At 44.5% G+C, this 16,811-nt stretch overlaps 1 long non-coding RNA gene across 1 annotated transcript; it reads left to right on the top strand.

The window, feature by feature from the left end:
• Positions 1-265: 265 nt before the first annotated feature.
• Positions 266-5,951, top strand: LOC115468352. The gene is made up of 3 exons (XR_003941854.1): positions 266-860; positions 1,487-1,488; positions 5,930-5,951. It is a non-coding gene; the product is annotated as an uncharacterized LOC115468352 (long non-coding RNA).
• Positions 5,952-16,811: the final 10,860 nt, after the last annotated feature.

Raw genomic sequence — 16,811 nt, 5'->3', positions numbered from 1 at the left:
GTTTTATGCTTAATTATGTGAATTATCCTTTTGACACATCATCATTATTGCTTCATCATTATCGCTTCTATTACTTTACAAAGTGCACAAAAACACTTATCTTTAAAAGATGTACTCCAGCTTGCGTACCGATTCCCATGATGTCTATGATGACTTTTTTTTGTCTATGATGACTTTTTGTGCGTGCAATAAAATTCTTGGATAATAAGTTGCCGCATTAGTTGAGACTTCCCCCCCCCCCCCCCTTTTTTTCAATATAGACACCAGAATACTGCCTGGCTATTCTATATTTGCACATAATTGCTGTTATAGAATTTGAACTTAGCACCCTATTTTTAACACCTAAATTTTGGCGCACTTTCTTGGATCTACTCTTATGGCACTTAGGCGCTACCTCATATATCTGAAAACTTCTTTAGCACTGAACCCTTCTCTGCTCATGCTGCTTTTCCCAACTGGATAAGAAATCGAAGAACTAGTTCCTTCCCAAGTAAGACTGGTCAAAAACTCACACCCTAAACTAACATTCAGTAAGTCAGTATAAACAACATGTTAAAAAAATGTAAACCAAAAAAATGGATATATCTTTCAGCTATCAAATTGAGTTGAGTAGAGGAAACTAAGAAGGAAGCAGTGCTTCCAACAGTTTAGGATGGAATTTAAAGTTTTAATCATGTAACATTAGATTGTAAGCTCCTTTGAGCAGGGACTGTCCTTCTTTGTTAAACTGTACAGCGCTGCGTAACCCTAGTAGCGCTTTAGAAGTATTAAGTAGTAGTAGAAAATCATGTTTCCTGAATTTTAATGTAATGCAGAAACAGCAGACATTTGTCAGTGGATAGGATACAGTGGAACACTATGTCAACATTCATGCATTTCTAACCTTTTCTGTGAAGGAACATGTCGTCTTAATCCAGAGTATAATTTTCTAGCCTGAATCGAATACCATTAGCAACAGAATTGAAGAAAGGAGGGGATGGGCACCAAAGATTCTTACTAATGATGAAGCAATGTTAAAGCCATAGATTAAGTGGGATTTGCAGTAGAACATTATCCTTTCCGAAACCCATCAGAAAGAGGATAATCAGTGGGACACTGACTCCAGTGTACAAAATTTATCAATTTGCTGTTGGGATGGTACTACTTGTTAAGCATGGTATAGTAAAGTGGGATGAAAATCGTGCAGGAAAGTATAGCAGGGGCATGACTAGGACAATGAAACAGATAAGAAATGCTGAATGTACAGGTTGCTTGCCTGTAGCAGGTGTTCTCTGGACAGCAGACACATCCTGACAGGTACTCATAACTAGGTGATGTAATCCAATGAAACCTGTACAGATAAACTTATCCAGCTTAGTAAAACATGATTGGCTTTGTACTAAGAAGCTAGGCTCCAACCTAGGGCAACACAGTTTTAGGGGTGGCATTGTGACAGAGAGCAATCAGAGAATGTGAATCATCAATCTAGCAGGAGCTGGATTGCCAGGAGTCTGACAAAGTGAGCAGCTATATGTCCTGAACTCCCCAGGTACTATTTAGATAGTAAACAAATATTTAGTCTTATAATTGATCCATATTTCAGGTACTTGTTATAGTTTTGTTGATTGCACCTTTTCTGTTCACTGTTCTAATTTTTCATGACAATAAACATTTTTAGTTTATTGTCTCTGCTTGTCTGGACTAACCAAAAATCCTGGTGGTTTGTGTGTTGGGTCTGTGAGTGCTTTCCAGGAACTGTGGGACTACTGGGAGTGTAGCCCCCCCTGTAACCCAGAAATTACTGGGGATAATTTGAGAACAGGAGACTCGCCCAGAGGTGGTTGGGACCCAGTTGGTGGGAGAAGGGTGCTAGCATAGAGCACAAGCAGCAGGTGCAGGTGGACCTGAGCTGTGCTGGGGATAGACCCTCTAAGTGGTTGCAGGGTAGACCCAGGCAGGTGGCTAGGCATTCTGTGGCAGGCCCTTTGGTACCAAGTTGGGCAAAGAATATGGCACATTACAGATTTCCAATTCAGAAGCTATGTACCCAGCAATATTTTTATTATGTTCACTTATAAAATAGGAAATGATTTGAACTGTTAAAATTGTGTAGATACGGGCGTTGTAATTTTTCAGACATTTTTGTAGATGGATTTTTATCACTGGATAGTTTGTTTTGCACTTTCTCTTGCTATCATTTGAGACTGATGAAACAGCATTAATTACAACTTAAAATATATGCTGTTGGTTTTGCCTTAACATTCTGATGGTCCATTTTATAGTAAGGGAGTAGTGTATTATATTTAAATGTTCCTTTACTTTTTGTGAGTTTTGTTTCACTAATTTTTCAACAATGTAAACAGGTAGTAGGAGAGGCCACATCCTCCTGAGTCACGTGCGGAGTAGCAGTGGCCTGGGTCATTGAAGGCTAGTGGATGAAAGGAACCAAAGCAAAGCAGAGATAGTCCAAGAAATTAGGAATCTCAAGTACCGTATTTTTTGGACTATAAGACGCACCGGACCATAAGACGCACCTAGGTTTTAGAGGAGGGAAATAGGAAAAAAAAAATTTTCCTCTTTCCCTCCTCTAAAACCTAGGTGCTCCGGTGCGTCTTGTCCGGGTTTTGGACCTCCGTCCCGTACTTACAGGATTCCGTGTTCCCTGGTGGTCTAGTAGTGACGTCGGGGCAGGAAAGAGCCCCCTCTTTCCTGCCCATCGCGCTGCTCTCCGTGCTTCTCAATGCTTTCCGACGGTCTCGGCGAGATTCAAAATGGCCGCCGAGATTCTCGGCGGCCATTTTGAATCTCGCCGAGACCGTCGGAAAGCATTGAGAAGCACGGAGAGCAGCGCGATGGGCAGGAAAGAGGGGGCTCTTTCCTGCCCCGACGTCACTAGACCACCAGGGAACACGGAATCCTGTAAGTACGGAACGGAGGTAAAAAAAACGCTACCTTCGGACTATAAGACGCACCCCCCATTTTCCTCCCAAATTTTGGGGGAAAAAAGTGCGTCTTATAGTCCGAAAAATACGGTAGCTTTATTAGGGTCATTTTCTAATAAATCTATTTGAGGCTGAACTTGAGATTCCTCTTTCCTTGAACTACCTTTGCTTTGGTTGCTTAAGTTGTTTTGCAGAGAAGTTTTCTACTGTTTTTGCTGCTGTGGAGGGTGAAACACCTGTGGTAGCTTAGTACTCACACCCCATGCTCCCACAAGGATCACTGCCTATGCTTGTGGACCTCCACCACCAGTTGCCTGCAGTGTTTGATGATGGCCAAGAGGTTAGGCGCGTTAGCGTTTTTAATGTGTGTTAATATGTACGAGCATTAACCGTCTATGTGCCTATAATATCCCTATATGCGCTTACACGCTAATTGTGGGCTCGTTAAAAATGCTAACGCACCTTAGTAAACTGTTTCCATCTGAATGATAGTCTGCTTCTGGAAATGGCCGCTAAGCATCCAGGGGGTGAGTTAAATTTTCATGTACCGATCGTAAGAGAAAGAAACATATGATGTGTCTTAGTGACAAAATAGGTGTGTTCGATATGCTCCATTCTGGCATGTCTGCTTCTGCCGTTGGCCACATGTTAAAATTTAATGAGTCAGCTGATCCATCCAGCAAAAAAAGGAAGAGATTCAGTGGTCTGTTTGAGAAGCAGAACCAGAAAGTTCCAAAACTACATCTGTGCTTCGTGGTGGATACTTGGAATGCCCTCCCGCAGGAGGTGGTGGAGATGAAAACGGTAACAGAATTCAAACATACGTGGGATAACCATAAAGGAATCCTGTCCAGAAGGAATGTATCCTTGGGAGCTTAACCGAGTTTAGGTGGCAGAGCCGGTGGTGGGAGGCAGGGCTAGTGGTTGGGAGGCGGGGCTAGTGCTGGGCAGACTTATACAGTCTGTGCCCTGAAGAGGACAGGTACAAATAAAAAGTAGCACATATGAATTTATCTTATTGGGCAGACTGGATGGACCGTGCAGGTCTTTTTCTGCTGTCATCTACTATGTTACGATGATGATGATAACCCTTCAGGTATAAATCAATGCCTGTTTTTAATGGCTATAATGCAACTCCAGGGTCCAGAGCAGTTCCTGAATTCTTCAGGACTGATGCGGATGGATTAGATTTAGAAACAGAAAAGATCTTTTCATGTTGTTTTTCACAGCCATAAATACCTCCGAGGCCTGCAAAAACACAAATGGCAGCAAGAGGGTTCAGAATCAGTCCCAAGGTCCTGAAAGTGGAGGAGTGGCCTAGTGGTTAGGGTGGTGGACTTTGGTCCTGGGGAACTGAGTTTGATTCCCACTTCAGGCACAGGCAGCTCCTTGTGACTCTGGGCAAGTCACTTAACCCTCCATTGCCCCATGTAAGCCGCATTGAGCCTGCCATGAGTGGGAAAGCGCGGGGTACAAATGTAACAAAACAAAGCATCAATTGTAGGTATTTGTACTGGATCTGGTCTTGCTGCATTGCCTATACTTCTCAAAGCCACAAGGGCTTTTTAAAATCTGAGGCATGTGCAAAAAAAAAAAAAAAAAAAAAAAAAATCACTGTAAAATCAAATGATTCAATTCTGGGAGTAGACCTGACCAGGTGGCCAGGTACTCAAAATGGACCTACAGGAGGCAAATGTGAAAAATATGAAGAGGATTAAAAATCTTAACTAGGGAAACTGTGAGGAATAGCTTAGCAGGGTTTTAAAAAGGTTTGAATAATTTCCTAAAAGAAAAGTCCATAAGCCATTATTAAGATGGACTTGGGGAATATCCATTGTTTATGTCTAGGATAAGCAGCATAAAATCCAATTTACTGTTCCAGGCTCTTGTCAGGTACTACCTAGATTGGCCACTGCTGGAAACAGGTTACTGTGCTCGATAGACCTTCGGTCTGTCCCAGTATTAGCAACACTTATGTTCTTATAAGGCCATGTGCAATGAGCATGAATTTGAAAAAAGAAATTGGAAAGGCTCAATCGTACTGGCTCTGCAGAGAAACAGACTATGGAGATCCTACCTAATGCTATGAAGCAAGTCAGGTGCATGTGAATGGTGCCTCCCAAAGGCTTTTCAAACAGGGCTTCCAAAACCTGTTTTGGGACCCATAGCCAGTCAGATTTTCAGTTAATTTGCATGCACTAGAACTTGACTGTGTGCAAATTAATTGTAGATATTCTGAATATCCAGCTGGTTATGTGGTTACCAAGGCCACGTTTGAGAAGTTTCTCCTAAGCTGCAAATACAGATTTGCATGGGCTCTGTTGGATTACATCACCTAATTGTAAGGGCTTACTATCCTGCTTGTTCTCTGAGAAAACTGGAAATAATAATATTTGGAACTTTCAATTACCACCCCCCCCCCCCCAAATTCCTCAGATGTATGTCCTATGAGAACATGATAGGGAGGTAATGTTTCTAGATGCCATAAATAACTGCTGCTTCAGGCAGCTGTGCCTGAAAAGAAGACATCTTAGGCTAGGTGAACCACTTACCTGACCCAGCATGGAAAGTCTTATGGACTTAAGGGAAAATGGACAGATGGGATATCTTCAGTTCTTACCTGTGCATCTTATTAGTATACAAATGCTCTGTTAGACACAACTTTTTATCTGTTTTTATAAAACTTAAGCTCAGGCTTGTGTATTTTTTTCTCAAAGTTTAAGGTTTTAATTGATGGAAAATTCATTCCAGTGCTCTAAAATAAACTATGCACAAGTAATGGTGGGCAGTCTTATTTCTCCATTTTCATACACACTTTAAAGAGATCCTCACTCACTATTTACCATTAAAAAAAAAGTAATTCAAAACCCCAGAATATCAATGCTTTTGTATGGTATAGTGCTGCATTTAGCTGGTAATACTATGGAAATAAGACAGTATAATCTCCCTCTCATTACTGCTACTAATTTGAGGATGATGCCAGCTGCTGGAAAAAGGTATTACCATAGGGCTCATTTTCAAAGCACTTAGACTTACAAAGTTCCATAGGTTACTATGGAACTAAAGTGCTTTGAAAATCTCTCTCCATGTGGCCTTGTTGAGAGTTTTAGAAATAAATAGTACTTAGTTAGCACACATGAAGTCAATGTTAGAAGAAAGATTCATACATTTTGATACGTATGCAGTGTGTTAGAACTGGCTAAAATCCTGTGACCATTGTTGAAAAAAACTTGATGAAGCTGCAATAAGGGAAGTAGATAGTCCCAGATACCCCACTAGGAAATATCAACGGATACCACTTCCTGTCCTAGCAGCATTTTAGGGTCTGCCTTACACCATTAAAAGGCACTGGAGAACTGATAGTGGACTGAAACCAACATAGTAGATGACAGCAAAAAAAGACCTGCACGGTCCATCCAGTCTGCCCAACAAGATAATTTCATATGTGCTACTTTTTATTTGTACCTGTCCTCTTCAGGGCACAGACCATATAAGTCTGGCCAGCACTATCCCCGCCTCCCACCACCAGCTCTGGCACCTATACTCGGCTAAGCTCCCAAGGATACATTCTTTCTGAACAGGATTCCTTTATGTTTATCCCACGCATGTTTGAATTCTGTTACCGTTTTCATCTCCACCACCTCCTGCGGGAGGGCATTCCAAGTATCCACCATTCTCTCCGTGAAAAAGTATTTCCTGACATTTTTGTTTTTGTTACATTTGTACCCCGTGCTTTCCAACTCATGGCAGGCTCAATACGGCTTACATATTGTATACAGGTACTTATTTGTACCTGGGGCAATGGAGGGTTAAGTGACTTGCCCAGAGTCACAAGGAGCTGCCTGTGCCTGAAGTGGGAATCGAACTCAGTTCTTCAGTTCCCCAGGACCAAAGTCCGCCACCCTAACCACTAGGCTACTCCTCCACTTCCTTAGTCTGCCCCCCTTCAATCTCATTTCATGTCCTCTCATTCTACCGCCTTCGCATCTCCAGAAAAGATTCGTTTGCGGATTAATACCTTTCAAATATTTGAACGTCTGTATCATATCACCCCTGTTTCTCCTTTCCTCCAGAGTATACATGTTCAGGTCTGCAAGTCTCCCCTCATACGTCTTGTAACGCAAATCCCAGACCATTCTCGTAGCTTTCCTTTGCACCGCTTCAATTCTTTTTACATCCTTCGCAAGATACGGCTTCCAAAACTGAACACAATACTCCAGGTGGGGCTTCACCAATGACTTGTACAGGGGCATCAACACCTCCTTTCTTCTGCTGGTCACACCTCTCTCTATACAGCCTAGCAACCTTCTCGCTACGGCCACCGCCTTGTCACACAGTTTCGTCGCCTTCAGATCCTCAGATACTATCACCCCAAGATCCCTCTCCCCAGCCGTACCTATCAGACTCTCACCGCTTAACACATACGTCTTCCGTGGATTTCTCTTCCCTAAGTGCATCACTTTGCATTTTTTCGCATTGAATTTTAATTGCCAAACCTTAGACCATTCTTCTAGCTTTTTCAGATCCTTTTTCATGTTTTCCACTCCCTCCCGGGTGTCCACTCTGTTACAAATCTTAGTATCGTCCGCAAATAGCCAAACTTTACCTTCTAACCCTTCGGCAATGTCACTCACAAATATATTGAACAGAATCGGCCCCAGCACCAATCCTTGAGGCACTCCACTACTCACCTTTCCCTCCTCCGAGCGAATTTCATTAACCACCACCTTCTGGCGTCTGTCCGTCAACCAGTTCCTAATCTAGTTCACCACTTCGGGTTCTATCTTCAGCCCATCCAGTTTATTTAAGAGCCTCCTGTGGGGAACCGTGTCAAAAGCTTTGCTGAAATCTAAGTAGATTACGTCTATAGCTCGTCCCTGATTTAATTCTCCTGTCACCCAATCAAAGATTTCAATGAGATTCATTTGGCACGATTTCCCTTTGGTAAAACTATGTTGTCTCGGATCTTGCAACTTATTGACTTCCAGGAAATTTACTATCCTTTCCTTCAGCATCACTTCCATTACCTTTCCAATAACTGTGAGGCTTACTGGCCTGTAGTTTCCAGCTACTTCCCTATCACCACTTTTGTGAAGAGGGACCACATCCGCCGTTCTCCAGTCCCTCGGAACCTCTCCCGTCTGCAAGGATTTATTAAACAAATCTTTAAGAGGACCCTCCAGAACCTCCCTGAGCTTCCTCAATATCCTGGGGTGGATCCTGTCCGGTCCCATGGCTTTGTCCACCTTTAGCTTTTCAAGTTGTTCATACACACTCTCTTCCGTGACCGGTGCTCTGTCCACTTCATTCTCATTTGTACCTTTTCCAGTCCATCGTGGTCCTTCTCCAGGATTTTCTTCTGTGAAAACAGAACAAAAGTATCTATTTAGCAAATTTGCTTTTTCTTCATCATTATCTACATAGTGGTTCGCAGTATCTTTCAGTCTCACAATTCCCTTTTTAGTCATTCTCCTTTCACTAATATACCTGAAGAGATTTTTGTCACCCCTTCTTCCATTTCTAGCCATTTGTTCTTCCGCTTTCGCCAGACATATCTCTCTCTTGGCTTCTTTCAGTTTCATCCGGTATTCCTCCCCGAGTTCCTCTTCTTGAGTTTTTCTGTATTTCTGGAACGTTAACTCTTTAGCCTTTATTTTCTCAGCCACTTGCTTGGAGAACCATATCGGTTTCCTTTTTCTCTTGCTTTTATTTACTTTCCTTACATAAAGGTTCGTGGCCCTATTTATAGCTTCTTTCAGCCTGGACCACTGTCCTTCCACTTCTCGTACTTCTTCCCAGCCCACCATCTCCTTCCTCAGGTATTCCCCCATTTTACTAAAGTCAGCACTCTTGAAATCCAGGACTTTGAGTTTTGAATGGCCGCTCTCCCCTTTAGCTGTTATATCAAACCAAACCGTTTGATGGTCACTGCTGCCCAGGTGGGCACCCACTCAGACATTTGACACACTATCCCCATTTGTGAGCACCAGATCCAGCGTCACTCCCTCCCTCGTGGATTCCCTCACCATTTGTCTGAGCGAAACACTTTGGAAAGCATCCACGATCTCTCTGCTTCTTTCCGATTCTGCAGATGGAATCTTCCAATCTACATCCGGCAGATTGAAATCTCCCAGCAACAGCACCTCTCTCTTGTTTCCCAACTTTTGAGTATCTGCGATCAGGTCTTTATCTAATTCCTCCAATTGTGTCAGAGGTCTGTAGACAACACGCATGTGGACAGAGGTGCTATCCTCTTTTTAGGGTGATCCATATCGCTTCTTCCTTTCGCCAGGTCCCTGTCATTTCGGCCGCTGTGATATCACTTCTCACATAGAGCTACACCTTTTCGACCCTCTCTATCCTTCCTAAACAGATTATAGCCTGGTATGTTTGCATCCCATTCATGGGAACCATTGAGCCATGTCTCTGTGATTGCAACATCTAAATCTGCCTCCAACATCAGGGCTTGAAGGTCATGAACTTTGTTGCCTAGACTGTGAGCATTTGTGGTCATCACTTTCCATTTACATTTCTGGTATGTGTTTCAACATGTTATTTGGGTGTGTTTTTTGTCTTTGGGTACCTCCATATCTTTTTGTTCCACCTTAATTTCTTTTGCTGTTTCTTCTGGCTCAGTTCTATTTTTAGGAGCCTAACAGTGCTTTAATGGAGCAAAAGAATTCTGTAGATGCTTTAATGGAGCAAAAGAATTTAGAGAAAGTGATACACATGGATGTAGACTGCCCACAGCAGTAGGAATGGAGTTCCAGAGGCATGTTCATGAAAGCAGAGAAACTTGAGACAGCTAATCCTATAAAGCCAGAGGTAGACAGCATGAAAATATGTGCAGCTCAAGTAAAGCTGATATGGAAAAGATTACTGTTTGTGAAAGTGTTAAGCGGTCTATTTGCTAAAAAAAAGGAATCTAGCTGAGGGCCAAACCTGGCTCTGGACTTTTGACACAAGCAGGCAGGCGTAGAAGCCAAGTAAAGACATAAATGTTGGAAAGCAGATAGTGGGGAAAAACTGATTAAATATTTATAGTTGAAGAGATGCTGGTTCTCAAAAAGACAATCTTCATTGGTCTAAAGGTTGGATGGTAGTATGAGTTTTCTTGTTACCATGTGTGTTGAAAGTGGCCTACCATTAACAGAGGGGGTTAATGAGGGAGACATTTGCACATTGAAGATGTGAGCTTTTAGGGATTTTGCTACATTGATTACGAGGAAATGAACTAATATTTACATCTAGAATCCTGCAGAAATTGTTGGTCATTGAGAAATATGTTGATAGTAGAAAACAAATGCTACTCTTATCTTCCACACTAGAGGGGGCACATTCAATTATTAAATTTCATCTCTTTAAAACAGCCACAATCATCTCATGTTAGAGGCAGTTGTTTGTAGCTGTTATTGCTCTTTTTTTTTCTCCCTACATGGACCCTGGATGCTGCTATAGTTCTGCTACTGTTATTGTGCAAAACAGAGATGTTTGTAACAGTGGTGCTGGTTACCTCCCAGAAACTAGCAGATGTACAGAAAAGCATTGGGGGCAGGGGGACATGCACAGAGCAGTAGCCTAAGGATACTAGCCTAAACCTTTCTCTTTTTAGAAAGTTGGTCAGGGCCCTTAGCTCCAGCATGGACAGATTCTTCTTCTCCTCCCCCACCCCCTGTATGAGGACCTACTTGTAATAAAATCTTTGCCCTCTTTTCTTGATTAGTATAGGTTCAACCACATTTGCCTTGAAGAGAGCTTATTGATACTCCCATCACTGTGGTCTCTGAGAAAACCAGGTGGTATTTTGAATAGCTATAGACCATGTCCTAACTGGCTGAGCTTTAGACCCACCTAAGTCAAGGCTCTAGGGGCCAGCACTTTTGCCAAAAACTGTAGCCTCCTTCCTAGTGGTAGGTTGTTTGTACAGACTACTGAGATGCCTGTACTGTGGTTTTAGCTGCAGAGCTAGTTGAGACTTGAGCCCTCTACAATCCAGAACAAGACCTAACCTACCCATGATTGACGTATGTGAACTGCCTTTGTCCTCGATTCCGGGTCAGATATGGGCCTGGAAAGTGTTTGTCACAGCTACTTGATAAGGGTAGCTCTTTCCTGCATCTCATCTCCAAAGAGTGCCTGCATGGCATAGCTTATCAGCAAGCTTTTCTTGCCTATCCTATCTTGGCTCTGAAGGCAAGTAAGGCTCTGTGCACCATTGCAGAAGCTGTTGCTGATGAGCATAATGCAGTCAGCCAATTATTTTCCATAATATGTTTTGCCCATTAGTAAACAGAGATGCTCAACCTTTTTCCATGAGACTGTCTGCAAACTCCAACACATTCTCATCTATACATGCTTAAGGATTTTGTGAATTGTCACTGCAGCGTGATGTACACAAGGAATAGAAATCTGTATATATTAGAGGTAAGTCAGCCAAAGGAAGGATATCCAGTGTTTCATCTCTGCATTCCCTTTGCCTCTAACAAATAAAAAAAAACAGCTTCAACCCTCACCTGGAGAAAGAAAAGAGAAGCAATGAATCAGCTTACCTGGGTATTTCATTTGTAAATGCTAAATCTGATAGTAAACCACTTGAATCAGTGTCAGAGATGACCTCTCGCTTAGTCATCTCAGCAGTACTCACAGACCATCAAAAGAACTCCAATGGTGAAGTCTGGGTTTCAGCCTTTTCTTCACCTACTGACATCACTATTGAACCATCAGCAAGGGCATCAAGTGCCTTGAGGCTCCCCAATGTGTCTGTGAAGTTTCCTCCCTCAATGCACTGCAGCTCAACAAGTTGGCAGACAGATTTTGAAGTGTCTGTGTCAATATCTCCACTGCAGACAGTACACCCCTCCCCTCCTAGATGAGGAGGCCAATGCAGAAGGCTTCCGGCAGGAGAGACGGTATCAGTATGCTTCTTGATCTGGTCTGCAACATCCTCAACCTTCTCTCCAAAACCTGGGGCATCTACCAACCTCTACAGGACAGAGTCTGCCTATTGCTATACTCTAAGCCGTGATCCTGGATGCCATGTCAAAATATCATAGGCAACTCTGGCCAAGAATTTTTGACAAGCCTTCTGCTGCTTGGGCAACTGGTGTACTGACTTGGCCTGCTCCAGTGGTAGTCTGCCAAATCCAACGGCTTGCGCACCAAGTGCCACAAGTAGACACTTCACGAGAGGGATCTGCATGCAGTGGAAGCACTGCACAGCAGTCTCTCATGGATATTAATTACAGATATCCTGAAAACCTGACTGGCTGGGGTAGCTCCAGTACCAGATCTTGGAATCACCAATATAGGAGTTTATAAAAGATGTACCAGAAGAGACTTGAATATGTATACCCTAGAGCAGGGTTCTCAACCCAGTCCTCAGGACACTTAAAATGAATATGCATGAAATTTGTATACAATTGAGGTAGAACATGCAAATCTCATACCTATTCATTGTGGATAGCTCAAACCAGAGTGGGCTGGCATGTCCCGAGGACTGGGTTGAGAACCTGTGCCATGGAGAGACTGGGAGGTTTTTTTTTTTTGGGGGGGGGGGGGGGGGGGGAGACAGGGGATATACAATACAGATGTTTAAATACTTGAAAGAAATTAGGATGCAGGTGGTAGACTAATGGAAAACAAAAATGAGGATGTAATAATGCCTTTGCATCGCTCCACGGTGCGACTGCACCTTGACTATTCAATTCTGGTCACCACATCTTAAAAAAAAGATACAGTGGAATTAGAAAAGGGCCACCCAATCTTGGCTACACTTCTGAGGATCCCTTCCTTCCAAACACGATTCCTTTGTTTATCCCACGCATTTTTTAATTCCGTTACCATTTTCATCTCCACCACCTCCCGCGGGAGGACATTCCAAGCATCCACCACTCTCTCCGTGAAAAAAAATACTTCCTGACATTTTTCTTGAGTCTGCCCCCCTTCAATCTCATTTCATGTCCTCTCGTTTTACCGCCTTCCCATCTCCGGAAAAGGTTCGTAGTAAATTTAAAACAAATCAGAGAAAATCTTTCTTCACTCAACGTGTAATTAAACTCTGGAATTCATTGCCAGAGGATGTGGTAAAGGCAGTTAGCTTAGCGGAGTTTAAAAAAGGTTTGGACGGCTTCCTAAAGGAAAAGTCCATAGACCGTTAAATGAACTTGGGGGAAATCCACTATTTCTGGGATAAGCAGTATAAAATGTTTTGTACATTTTTTGGGATATTGCCAGGTATTTGTGACCTAGATTGTCAACTGTTGGAAACAGGATGCTGGGCTCGATGGACCTTTGGTCTTTCCCAGTATGGCAATACTTATATGTACTTATATTAGGAACTACTTTTTCAGATAGAGGTTAAGGATGCCTGAACACCCTTCCAAGGGGAGACAAGAATGGTAACCAAATTCAAAAAGTGTATGGGATAAACAGAGTTTCTCTATATAAGAAAGGAGAAGGATCCTTAAAGGACCTTCACACTTGAATCAGGATAGAGACGGATACAAATTGCACACAAGAATCACTCTGGCCATCTTGTAGGGCAGACTGGATGGACCATAGAGCTAGGTGTTTTGTAAACACTCTGGGCACAGACGCTAGGACAAAAGGCAGTACATGGTATTGAAAGTGCTGTTCAGAGCCGAAATCGAAGCTACTTCCTGTGAGCTGGAAGTACTGAGATGTGTGTAAGCATCCTTTAAATCCAGAAAGCATAGCCAATCGTTTTCCTGAATCATGGGAAGAAGGGTGCCTAGGGACACCATCCTGAACTTTTCTCAGATAAGAAATTTGTTCAGGGCCCTTAGGTCTAGGAAGGGACAACCCCCCCCCCCCCCCCCCCCCCCCCCCGTTTTCTTTTGCACAAGGAAGTACCTGGAATAGAATCGCAGCCCTTCTTCCCCTGGTGGAACGGGTTCGACCGCTTGGGCCTGTAGACGGGCGGAGAGTTCCTCTGCAAGTACCTGCTTGTGCTGGGAGCTGTAGGACTGAGCTCCTGGTGGGCAATTTGGAGGCTTGGATTCCAGATTGAGGGTGTATCCTAACCGGACAATTTGAAGAACCCACCCGTCGGAGGTTATAAGAGGCCACCTTTAGTGAAAAAACATTAACCTCCTCCTCCCCCCCCCCCCAACCAACCAGCAAGTTGTCCGGTACGGACACGTTTACTGAGGCTATGCTGAACTGGAGCCAGTCAAAAGCCCATCCCTTGCTTTTGCTGGGGAGCCACAGTGGCCTTAGGCGCATGCTGTTGACAAGCGCGCTGTGACTGAGCCTGGGCAGGCTGCCAAGCAGGAGTGTACCTACGCCTAGCATAGGAATAGGGAGCACTCATCTTCCCTCCAAAAAACCTCCTAGATGAGCAGTAGTAGCAGAAGACGCCCGGCCGGAGAGAGAATCCATAGCATCATTGTGCTTCTTATCTGGGCAACTAGTTCCTCTACTTTCTCATCAAAAAGCCCGCAAATAGGTAGGAAAATGTGGGATACAAATGCAATAAATAAATAAATAAAAATAAAATCCCCCGGGCAAGGAACATCCACAATCCGTTGCTGGACCGAATGATCCAGGTCAGAGACACGCAGGCATGAGAGTCTGCGCATCACTATACCTTGGGCAGCGATACTGGATGCTACATCAAAAGTGTCGAACGTAGTCCTGGCCAGGAATTGACGACACACCTTCTGCTGCCTGACCACCTGGTGAAAAGGCTCGGCCTACTCCGGCGGGAGTGCAACCACCAAGCTGGACAGTTGCCTCACTGAGTTCCACAAGTGGACGCTCGTGAAGGACTGGTAAGTCTGGGTCTTGGCAGCGAGCATAGCGGCCTGATAAATCTTCATCCCAAAAGAGCCCAAGGTTCTAGATTCTCTGCCTGGGGGCGCTGAGGCATAGTCCCTAGTGCTTTTGGCTCTTTTGAGGGCGGAGTCCACCACCATGAAATTGTGAGGTAGCTGAGACCTCATCAAACCAGATTCACCATGGATCCGATATTGGGATTCAGCCTTTTTCAGGATCATGGGATTAGACAGAGGGAATGACTTCCCGCAGTACATTATGCAAAGGAGCCGTTGCAGCCTCTCTAGGCGGAGAAGGATAATCCAGGACCTCGAGCATCTCAGCCCTGGGCTCATCCTCAACCTCCATAGGGAAGGGAATAGCCGCAGCCATTTCCCAGACAAAGGAGGTAAAGGATAGAGTCTCCGGTGGAGAAAGTCTCCTTTCTGGTGGAGGGGAAGGTTCAGAGGGAATGCCATAGGACTCATCAGAAGAAAAGTACCTGGGATCTTCCTCCTCCTCCCATGAACGCTCAACTTCAGTATCGGACAAGACATCCCTCAGAGCAGTCCGAAACTGAGCCTGCCTCGACGCCGAGAAGCAACGTCCTCGATGGCGGTGCCGAGAAGTCAACGCCCACCTGGACTGCGGTGAAGCTTCCTCCACCGACGTCAAAGGGGAGTCGACCTGGGTGGCAGGCGGAACCGAAGACAAGCACCTCAACATAGGCGAAGGGCCAGATGCCACTGCAGCAGATGGTACAGAAGGCACAAAAATGCCTGACACCGAAGCAGACTGGTGCAGCAATCCTTCCAGAAGCTCTGGAAGCAGGGCCCTGATGCACTTGTCGAGAGCCGCCATCAGACAAGGCTGCGGGGTCGGTAAAGGAGCTGGTGGCAGAATCTGTCGAGGCTCGGGAGCAGGTACCGGGCTGCCAGAAAACTGACGGATTGGCACCTCCTGAATAGAGGGGAAGCGATCCTCTCGGTGCCAACGCTTCTCAGGTGCCAATTCCCTCGACGCCCCGGAGCTCCCAGCACCATGTGTCGAAGGAGAACGATGACGGTGCTTCTTCGCCTTCGCTCGACGCCCATCATTGAAACTCCTCGGTACCGATGAGGACGTGGAATCCTCACGCCTCCTCGGGCTTGGGTCCAACAAAGGTCGGTCCCAGGGGGCCTGCATAGCAGGAGGCCTCAAGGCAGGTGGAGACCCACTCGATGCTTCCCTCGATGTCGACGCCACCGACCTCGCTACCGATGTTGAAGGACCGGACCGAGTCCCAAAAAGCTTTTCTCGTTGGGCTTCGAGACGCTTGGGTCCGTTTCTTCTTATGAAGACGAAGACTACAAGCGGCTGGGCTATGGTTGGGCCCACGGCACTGGATACACCAGGCGTGGGTATCGGTACCTGAGATGGTCCAGTTGCACCAAGTACAACGTTTGAAGCCGCTGGCAGTCTTCAATGACATTGAAGAAAAAACAGCTTCGGCGAAATCAAATGACACGATTGTGCCTGTTAAAAGAAAAAGGTACAAAAATAAGGGAAAAAACTCGACTGCACGGCCTGAAGCCGGCTGCATCGAAAAAGAAAGGAAACTTTAAAAGAGAGACAAACTAACAAAAGTAAAGGACTCTACTCTTTTTTTTTTTTTTAAAAGGATAACAAACGAAGAAAATGAAGACTCTCTCCTGGGCCTGAGAGGAGCAGTGATAGCAAACACCACAACTCAACGCGGAGAAAAAACTGAGGGAACGCGCTCACGCGACGGGCGGGAAATCGGTCCGCGCACTCTGGCAAAACTTTTTTTTTTATTTTGCTTGCAAAATGCCAATTCCTGGGCTGGCGCAGACATCGACCCACATGTGAGAACAAGTAGCCTGCTTGTCCTTGGAGAAAAGGCTTTTCATTGATTTACAAAATGTGTGTTTTCTCTCTCTCTTTTTTTTTTTTTTTTTAAGGCTTCTACGCTGCGGCATTCATCAACATACACAGAAGCGATGCTCAGGTAGTACATTTGTTGTTTCTGAGACTAGTCCACAGATTGGTACAATACCTTCTGCAGAGAATATGGACAATAGTAGTAGGACAACATATACATTCAACTTAAGAGTC

Source organism: Microcaecilia unicolor, chromosome 4 (genome assembly GCF_901765095.1).
Source record: "Microcaecilia unicolor chromosome 4, aMicUni1.1, whole genome shotgun sequence".
NCBI classification, from domain to species: Eukaryota; Metazoa; Chordata; class Amphibia; order Gymnophiona; family Siphonopidae; genus Microcaecilia; species Microcaecilia unicolor.
Note: the sequence above shows the minus strand (reverse complement) of the source record. Positions and strands in the feature narration are given on the sequence as shown.